The sequence below is a fragment of the Telopea speciosissima genome, chromosome 2 (genome assembly GCF_018873765.1).
Source record: "Telopea speciosissima isolate NSW1024214 ecotype Mountain lineage chromosome 2, Tspe_v1, whole genome shotgun sequence".
Lineage (NCBI taxonomy): Eukaryota > Viridiplantae > Streptophyta > Magnoliopsida > Proteales > Proteaceae > Telopea > Telopea speciosissima.
In genome coordinates this window covers 51,705,144-51,715,116 of record NC_057917.1, presented here as the reverse complement: position 1 = coordinate 51,715,116, position 9,973 = coordinate 51,705,144, and positions in this window count along the sequence as shown.

Genomic DNA, 9,973 nt, shown 5'->3' with positions numbered 1-9,973 from the left:
GCGACATTTGCAGAGGGAATATCTAAGTACCTTTCACATTGATAGGAGTCTTTGGCTCTTACTTCTACTTCTCATTTCATCTTCGTATTGACATGTGTTTTATCGGATTGAAATCCAGAACTTTTAGTTCTCTTCCTTAATTTTCTGAGGAAGTGGATCCCATCATTACATTATTAGTTCATCACCAACCCATATATGAAGGGGAGAGTGAAAGCTTAACACGTACACTTAAAGTATCAGATTCAAAAGAACCCTTCACACTAATACTATTCACGAATCAGCTTAGTTGTTTGGATCTATGTGTCTGTGTGAGGATTACGATAAAAACAAGGTTTAGTGTCGCCAAAATTAGATATTTCATTTGGCAAAAATCCAAATACTCTTGTCAATGCTGGCCCAGATCCAGGATCGAACAAGAAAGAGGAAATACAGTTCATGAACATGGGCATCCTTTCCTACCGGTCCACTTCTGATTACAGTTCCTCTTGTAGGTGAATAAGTTTGATTCCAGTTACCATTAAGGGTTTGAATCTTAATCGATTTTCAGATTCAAACCCTTAATCGATTTTCAGATTCACACCTTTAATTTGAAAATCGATTAAGGGTTTTGGGTTATTTTGATTTGAAATTTGTTTAAGAAAAGAGAAATTTTCTGAAATCGATTGGGTTTGAAATCAGTAGGAGGTACGGGCGGTGGGTTGCATGAAGAAGAAGAAGAGGAGGAGGAGAAGGGGGGTAAATTTGTCAATTTCTTTGTTTTCTATTGAATAAGTGATAAGGGTAAAATGGACATTCCAATTAAACACAAACAACAAACTACCACCGTCAGGTTTCGGGGGGTGTCAAGTAATTGTTTCAAATATTGGTAATCATAAGCAAAATGGCCATAGTACAGGGGGTGTCCAAGGAATTATCTCTTTTTTTTAATATATTTTTTCATGTATTAGCATATATACAATTATACATTATGAGGTGATGTTCTCTGTGCCACAGCGTAGCTTGCGCCGAGACACATGGGCATGCCATTCAGGGGGCAAGGTGGTCATTTCACCCACCCCCCATGTGTCTAGGCGCAACCTACGCCACTGGCACAGAAAATATTTTCTCATACATTATTTTTGTTTCTTTGGTTTTCATTTGTAGGTGTATGTTAAGTCTCTCTACACAGATACATGGGATCAACATTATATAATACTTTTGTAAAGTTTCTAAATCCCTAATTCCTAAACCCTCAAGTATTGGCCGAAATTTAAAAAATTACACCTTTTGATTGATTCGACTGATACCAGACCATTGTAATCGGTATTATATTGTATCGATTTCGAAAGTGATGGATACCCATTTTGATACCATGAACTAAAACCAAGGTTTGGAATCATGGGAGTTGCTTCTCAATTTTCAAACCTCAACTTCTTATCGTAGATTTAGAAGACCGACCCAAATTTGATTAATGTTAATTCTCAAAACCTACTTTTTTTTGTTGAGATCTCAAAACCTATTTGAAATCGACTTTGGATTTACTTAGATCTTCATTTTTAATAATTTTTTATTTATTTTAATAAATAAAAAATACTCAATGAAATTTACCTCTTATAACGATCTACAAGACTTTCGATAAAACAAAAAAAAAAAGGTATTTGTAGAAATCTTTGCTTATTCTTTCTGGTTCTATTTTCAAAAAATAGGTATTTGAAAAAATGTTTTTTTATTTTTTCTGATTCCATACCAAGTTCCAATTGAATCAGAATCCCCTTCTCTGATGCAGATGAAATGAGAGACTATGGGAGACTTGCTTGCCCAGTGATTAGGGAGGATATGACTTGGGTTGGGCCTGACAGGCCCAGATCAATATTTGGTCCATAACAACCTTGGATCAATATCCTTACTTGTTTCTAGTTCTCTTCTGTATATGTATATATAAATGCTCACTTTTTATCAGTTTTGTGCCTTTACTAACATAGAATATAACAATAAAAAGGAAAGAGAACGCTTGTACTACCCTTCATGCATGAATATTTTTTTCTTATATTTGAAGTTTATAAATATTTTAATGCAAATGTGATTATATTACTAATATTTGGATAATGTTTATTGTGTATTATCATTTTATTGATAAATGTATTATTTTATTGTTCAGTGGCATGACAGCAATTTTGAGTATTATTTATGTAAGATAAGACTTGTTATTAAATGACTAATGTATGGATTACCATGCTACTATATTATATACTAACATGCATTATAATATTTTAGACCATGATAATGTGGGGAATATTATTCCATTATTTTTCATATGATTTCTACCATTTATGGGATTATAATGTGAATAATATACTATGGTCTAATGAATGCAATATGGTTGATATTTTAGCACATTTATGAATAGTACATATAATGTGGTAAGTTTAGTATATGGTATGGTGACCCTTGGTTCAATTTAAGTGAAGATGGGTTCAACCCTTGGGGTTGGTTCAAACTAAGTGAATAGGGTCAGGTTTGGTTCAATTTAAGTAAATGGTTGGGCCATGTGATAAATGACTTCAGCAAAGGGTATTTTGGGGATTGAAAGAGGTTGATAATTAAGGTTGCATGAGAGCCTATTGGGCAAAATTTTAGTGGGGAAGCTGTTTGGGGAACTATTTGTGAGGATCCATTGCGGGATTTCCTCCGGTGGGAATGGTTCCTCCCTCTCTCGCGCTCTTGGGGACAGGAAGACAGAAGGCGTAAATGTGCAATCGTAGGGGGATTGGGGTCATACAACATATGAATGGAGTCATCACCTAGGATTAGGGCCTAGGACCCAATTGGTGTAGCCATGTGAAGGGCTACATGATTCCATATGGTTTGGTCAGAGATGCTGGATAAGTAGTCAAGTTACGAGAGTGAGAAGGTATTAAGCATCCATCTCGCCCGATTGAACCGGTCTTCCTACTAGATGTTTGATTTCGAATATTCTCCCATTATAAGGATCTTATACCAACATGTATAACTAAACCATGATGCATAAGCCATGCAAAAGAGACTAAACTACATTATGCTAAGTACTATGTACACTACATATGAGCACCTAAGAATCTACATTGTGCCGAAATTAAAGATTAACAGTTGAGTTGTATATCTGCACGATAAATCAATACGATTATGAAGAATGCAAGATAGAAAGTGACCCTCAGCTCAGGTGAAGAAAAATGACTGATTTATCCTCTATCGGGCAAAGTTACAGCTTGCAAAGGTTGAGTTTCGTACTCAGATTCTTAGGCAGAATAACGGTGTCATGAGGTCTTAGGAACCAAATGCTTGATCCTCGGACAGAATAACAGCGTTGCAGAAGATTCGGAAGCCAAATGCTTGATCTTCGTGCAGAACCACCGCGTTATTTCAAATCCAAAGTCTTCAAAGAAATTATATATGGAAATGGGTCGGGAAAGTTGGGTTCGAATGATCCGGACTTTGGACAGAGTAGTGGGACTCAAGGTTTCAAAGCTGGAGGTGGGGGGGACCCCGAAACAAACTAAATAGGGCTCTAGGGAGCAAAACAAACGAAATTGGGCTCTGGGCGTGAATCCCGAGAAAAATACGCTCTCTCCCAAATGAGGGAGGGGACCCCTATGACCCCTATTTATAGGGGTCCCAGGCCACTCCGCGGCGTTGGAAAAAACCTTTACCATGGAGGCACCGCAGCCGCCTGACCACAGGTTTCCACAGTGGTTTCGCCAAAACCTGGCCACAGGTTTCCGCAGCGGCCAACACTGTCAGGCTATCTTGGGGGAGAAATTTTTTGGTCTATGGTATGCTTGCGAAGGACATCGTCAATCATCTGTATCTGATTGTCGTCATCATTGAGGTGACCAAATTCAATGTCTACACTATTTACCATGGACAAAATTAGAAGTTATTAAGGGAATTTGAGATATTACAAAGAGAGCCATTATATTTGGGTTAGCTTAGTTAGTTAGTTAGTTAGTTAGTAGTTGAATTAGTTATTTCAGTTATTATGTTTATTAGTGGCTTAATAAAAGATTAGTGATATGCCTATTCAAAGGATCACTTAGGATTAAGCTAGAGAAATCTCTGGAACTTAGATTGAGAGAAGAAGGAAAGGAAAAGACGGGGGAAAAGAAGGAGAAACAAAGACTCTGCTTGTGTTGGATTTGTTTGAAAATTGAAGAAGTTGACTAAGATTCTGGGTTGAGATCAACAAGGAGAAGGAGATTTTAGTATTGGTGTTGCTAAAGAACTAAAGAGATCAAGTAAAGAGAGGTTGGAAGATCTATTCAAGGCTTCTTTGGAAGCATTTGTGGTAGCAAGTGAGGATATCTTCGAGTGTTGCTGAAGAATCTGAAATTAGGTGAGTTCTCTCATCTCTTTTGATTGGTTTGTTATTATGTGTTTAAGGTTTTTATTCAATGTTATAATAGGATTATAAACCCTTTTCATATGTGTTTGAACGCCATTAGGATGGTGGTTTGAGCTGGGTTTGAACCCCATTCAAATTCACCTAGAACAGAGGAAGGAAACTCCATGCAAAGCTGGATTTTACTAAATTGGTAGTTTGACCTCTATGCAGTCAGGACAACATATCTCCTTCTTTTTCAATCGTAATTAAGGATTCCAGTTTGGCATGAAAATAGACTTGATTACCTTTATTTTATATAGAAACAAAATTTCACCAAATCTACTCAGAAGAGGGTCAAAAACGCCTTGAATTATTAGAGATCCAAAGCCGAGTAACCACTAACCGGTGATCCGGTTGAGGAACCGGAGGGAGACAACCAAAAGAAATCAGCAAGGGAATGCATGGGTTTCTGATTAATCATAACTCTTGGAATACCCTTGTGGCTACCGCCCCTTTCCAGTAGGGGGTAACATACTAAATGAAGGCCTTATGAGGTGTAGGACACGTTGGTCCCCGGGCTCAGGTCTCTGGGAACAAGGTGTAGATGTGGCCTACGATGTATCTAGAGCTTGTCCTTCCCCAAGGCTCCGGTTCCTGGATATACAAATGTAGAGCTCTTTATATTAGTATGTTACTTATTAGATGAGGGTTCCTCCCCCAGTGCTCCGGTGACTGAGTACATGGGAATAGAGCTCGTCAAAATAGAGTAATGAGGATGGCTGAGGGTTCCTTTCCCAAGGCTCTGGTGCATGGACTCAGGGAGGTAGAACCCATCCTTAATGCTACCTTATCATCCTCCTTGGGGCTGCAGTGACCGGGAACAAGGTTGAATAGTGATACGAGGTCGACTACCACCCTCAACTTATTGTGTACTCGGTAGACTACAAAATAGCCATGACTTGACCTAGCTAATGAAAATGAATTGACTTGCAAACTTGTTATCTATACTTGAATGTTCATTCATTTTTGCTTATGCAAAGGTATGTAATATTCATAGTACTTCACTAGGCATAATCTCATTCCTTTAAGATTGATGTTTTTCACGGATGACGAGACTGTGGAAGAAGTTTATCCAGTAGATGGTTTTTTAAGGTGATCGGACAGTAAATATTCATGAAAAGTGATATTTAATTTATATTTTTAATGTATTATTCATGATCAAATTGATATCTCTTTGTAATTTTTATTGTAGGCAATTAATGACAGCCCAAGGATTTGAAGCATATTCGCACAATTTAAAGATATTTGCAGATTCGGCATTAATGTGCACACAAATGATGCAAGCAATGTCGAGCCTGATTTGGTGGGCTGGAGATAGTTTTAGAAGTTTTAGAAGAGAAATATGCAAAATATAGTATTAAGTCGGAGGGCAAAAAGGGAATTTCAAGAGGGGTTTTCAAATCACATTAGGGTTTTAAGGAGGATAGAGAGGGGGATCATGTGCTGCCCACGGATATCTCTCTCATCTTTCCTAAATCCTCTAACTTCCTCCATATTACCTCTCTCCAATCTCTCTTTCCAAATTATCTCTCCCACCATCTCTCTCTCCCACGGTTTCCCTAACTCTCTTAAGTCTCTCTTTCCTATCTATCCACTAACTCCCTCCACATTTCTCTCTCTCCCATTCTTCCTAAAATCTCTCTCAAATCCTCTCCTCTCCCCCACGTTTCTCTCTCTTCCCTTAAATCTCCCATGGTTCTCTCTCTCCCAAATCCCTTCACGATTCTATCTTTAAACCCTCTCTCCCCAAAAACCCTTACACGGCTCTCTCCTAAATGGTCCCTTAAATCTCTCTTTCCCCTCTCCTTAATCTGTCTCCTTCCTAAAAGCTCTCTGCTCTCTCTTCCCTATTTTCTCTCTCCACCTCTCCCTCTAACCCTTGCATCAATTCCGATTTCTTTCTTATTTCTCACTTTTCTCTCTCATCTCTCCACGTCTATCTCCCTTTCTTTCTTTTTCAGATAAAATAAAAAAAAAAAAAAAAAAAAAAAAGAAATCCACTCACTCCCTCACGGTCTCTCTCTCTCTCTCTCTATTTTCTCTCTATCTCTCACGTTCTCTTTCGATTTTCCCTTATTTTTTTTTTAAGAACGGTTCCTCCCCCCTAAATCGGCTCCAACATCCACAACTGAGCATAGTACCACTCATCATCGTTCCATCCTTCGTCTCATTGTCTCCTCTTCTCTTTTCTTCTTCTTCTTCTTTTAAGGATTTTTCTGAACAGCATTCCACAAGAAGACCAGCCACACCATTGAAGCCGCTCCAGCTCTCTTCTTGCGTATCACGCTCATGGAAGATCATTATTGCTGCCCCCTGTTCATTAGCACCATGAGTAGCTAAATTTGTTTCTGTTTTTAGGTGTAGATGAAGCATTGAATTTTGTTAATTAAATTTATGGATGATATATTTGATTGTTTAATGTTAAGAATTATAATTTTATTTCATTGAATGGATTTTATTGTTAAATCTAATTTAGGGAATTTGTTTATGTGATTCATCTTCTCTATTCAAGCAATGGTATTCCTGTGATTTTAATTGAAACCAATGATAGTCTATAACTGACCGAATTAAGCTTGCTAAGCCAAAAGCGAAAGGCGATAGTGATCGGCAAGATGGGTTATAACTAGGTCAAATTGCAATTTATCCTTTTGTGGTTTCATTAGGCTTGTAGCTGTAATGAACTGTACATGTATGCCATAAATTAACTAATGAATCAATGTGGATTCGAAACCTAAAGACTGTCTCTCTCTTTCATCTCTTAAATTGATTTTTGATTATATTTCATCCTTAGCATTTTAGCCTTCCAGTTTTTTGTGGATTCGATCCTTACTTATCACTGTTTTATTAGTTCTAATTAAAGTTTATTTTTTATCACATAATAACACGATCAGAAGGCGAAAAGCCTTGGAGTTATTTTAGTCCCTTTTTTTTTCTTGTGTTGAGACGGATCAGTTGGTGGCCTGTATCACTGATTGACCTTGGAACAAATATGTAGTTAGCCTTTTGAGCCTCTTAGGAGCTGAATGTTATGTATTCGTAGATTTGCCACCAGTGTATGTAACTTTAAGAATGTTTTTTATCTGTAATTGCTTCCGCAATGTTTATACGAATAATCCGGGACCATGTTTTTGTTTTATAATTTATATGGATATTTGTGACCCTTGTGGTTGGCGCACATGAGAGCGGGTTCTAACCCCTTGTCTTGGTTCAGGTTGTGACAACACTATATGGTTGCGTACGATGCACAGCCTCTATGCTAAGCACAGGGCCATATAAAATTACCGTCATGCCCCCAATGATTTTCACCTTTCCATGGAGGCATGACACTCATTTTACACAGTTCTGTATCGGGCGCAAGGGCCGCACCGCACGTGACCAAGTAGTATTCTATAGCTTTCTCCCTAACAATAATAATAATAAGAGTTAATTACCCAGACCTCCCATTTACTATGACATAATTTCACGAACATCTCATGTGATTTCAACAATTAGAACCGTAACATCTTTTTAAACCCTTCTCGCAACTCACCGGTGACCCCTTCATCTCCTAAAGACCTGCAACTCACCGGCGATCTACAAGACCTGTAACACTCACTAGGGACCTGAAAGCCTTGCAACTCTTCCCCCCGACAACCTGCAAGCAAAGGTAATAGAAAAGGATTTGGTAGGTGGCCTTCATCCCTTCTCTCTCTCCTCTTCCTCTCCTGAAAAGGATTTGGCAGATGGCCTTCACCAAGATCCAATGTCCTTTCTCTATTTCTATGTAATTACGAAAATAGGTGAGAAGGGAGTTTGTATGTAATTACCCAAATCATGTAGATCTAAATTTCTTGCTATTTTCTATATCCTGAAGTAACCATTTAAACAAAATCTTGTAGCTGGATTTACAAGATTTTGTAATCAAACACTTCAAAAATGAAAGATCCAAAGAGAGATGTAGAGGGACTGGTTATGAAAGCATGATAGTCATTGTTGATGTCTTGCTACCTATGGTTCTTTGAAATATGAATGATCCTGTAATTTAACCTCATGTAGATGCCAGGTTCTCAAGTCAAGCGAGCAGGCACAAGGGAGAGAGGTCTGCGGGCAATGCATAAGGCTTGCGGGCTATGCGTGATTGCCTAGCTAGGCTGTCTTGGAGCAGACCTGGCATGGCTGCCAAGAGAGGTTCAACTTACAACTTGTAGGAAATTTTTTTTGGGTAATTTACACATACCACCCCTGAGGTTTGACGAAAGGATAATTTTACTGCCCAGTTTTGGAAAATTCTGCGTACCCCCCTGAGGTTTGCAAATGGTAACAAATAAACCCATTCCGTCAATTCATGACTAACTACGTTAAAATTTAGATCTGAACTGACCGAATTACCCTTATAAGCAGAACAAAAACAAAAAAAACAAAACCTGCAACTCATCTTCCCCAATCGATTTTGGGGAAGATGAGTTGCAACCATCCCAGCGCCGCATAAATGTGCGATCATATTATTAAAAGACAAGGTCTGTAGCATGCATCTTTTTCTCATCCATTTTCTTGAAAACCTCAATCGCATCCTTAAATCTACCCTGTGCATAGAAGCAGAGGATTAGTTGCACCTGTAAGTGAAGAGAGTGGGCAAAGGAGACTGCTTGATGAGAAATTCGAGATCTTGGCGAGGGTTGAAATTGTTGAGATAGTCCAACAGATTGCCCCATTACAGGCGAACAAATTAATCTGAGTTTAGGGTTAGGGTTTGATTGTGAGGATCTTGAGGGAGATGGTGATGAGGGTGGAGTAGAGAGTGATGGTGAAGATGCTGATGATTCGGTTCAGGCAAAGAGGTTGAAGAGGAGTGATTGAGTGGCAAACGTTTAAAAACCAAAATCAGTAGGACTCTCTCTCCTCATAGCATTTCCTTCCTTTTCCTTCGCCTCTGCAACTCTTTCTTTCTTCTTCGTCACAACCTCTCTAATACAGAAGAAAAGCTGAAATACAAACAAAACCCCCAGACTTTCACTAGGAATTCGGGTTGCTTTCTCTCAGGAATCTCATCACAGGCCAATGAGGTGAGATAGCTCAGGATTTCTCAACCAAACCTAATTCGTAAAACTAGACGAACAACAAGGAGAAGGCCTGGGCATGATCGAACACCTTCGCCATCTCAATCTCTCCAATAATTCCTTCAATGGAACTCTACCCACCTCGTTGTTCAACGCTTCTGAGCTTCAATCGCTCGCTCTCTCCAACAACGTCATCTCTGGTTCATTGCCGGAGTATGTCGGTGGGCTCAATAGCCTCGAATTTCTCAACCTATCCGAAAATGCCTTGGCGGGAAAGATCCCTGACAATGCCTGAGGCTCGCCGGCTCTGTTCTTGACCTCTATCTCTGCCTTTATGTGTTTCTCCAACTCTATCAACTGTAAGACAGAATCAACAATGAAAAAGGAAGGGCTTCCAAATCAATGTAAAGCAATGAAAAGTTGCAGATCTTATTAGGGTAAATAAAATCTTCAATCTACTGCAATAAAATGTATAAGAATCAGGGAACTGTACGAGAAGGAAGAAAGGTTACAAAGATTACTACAGATTGCAAAAGCAACA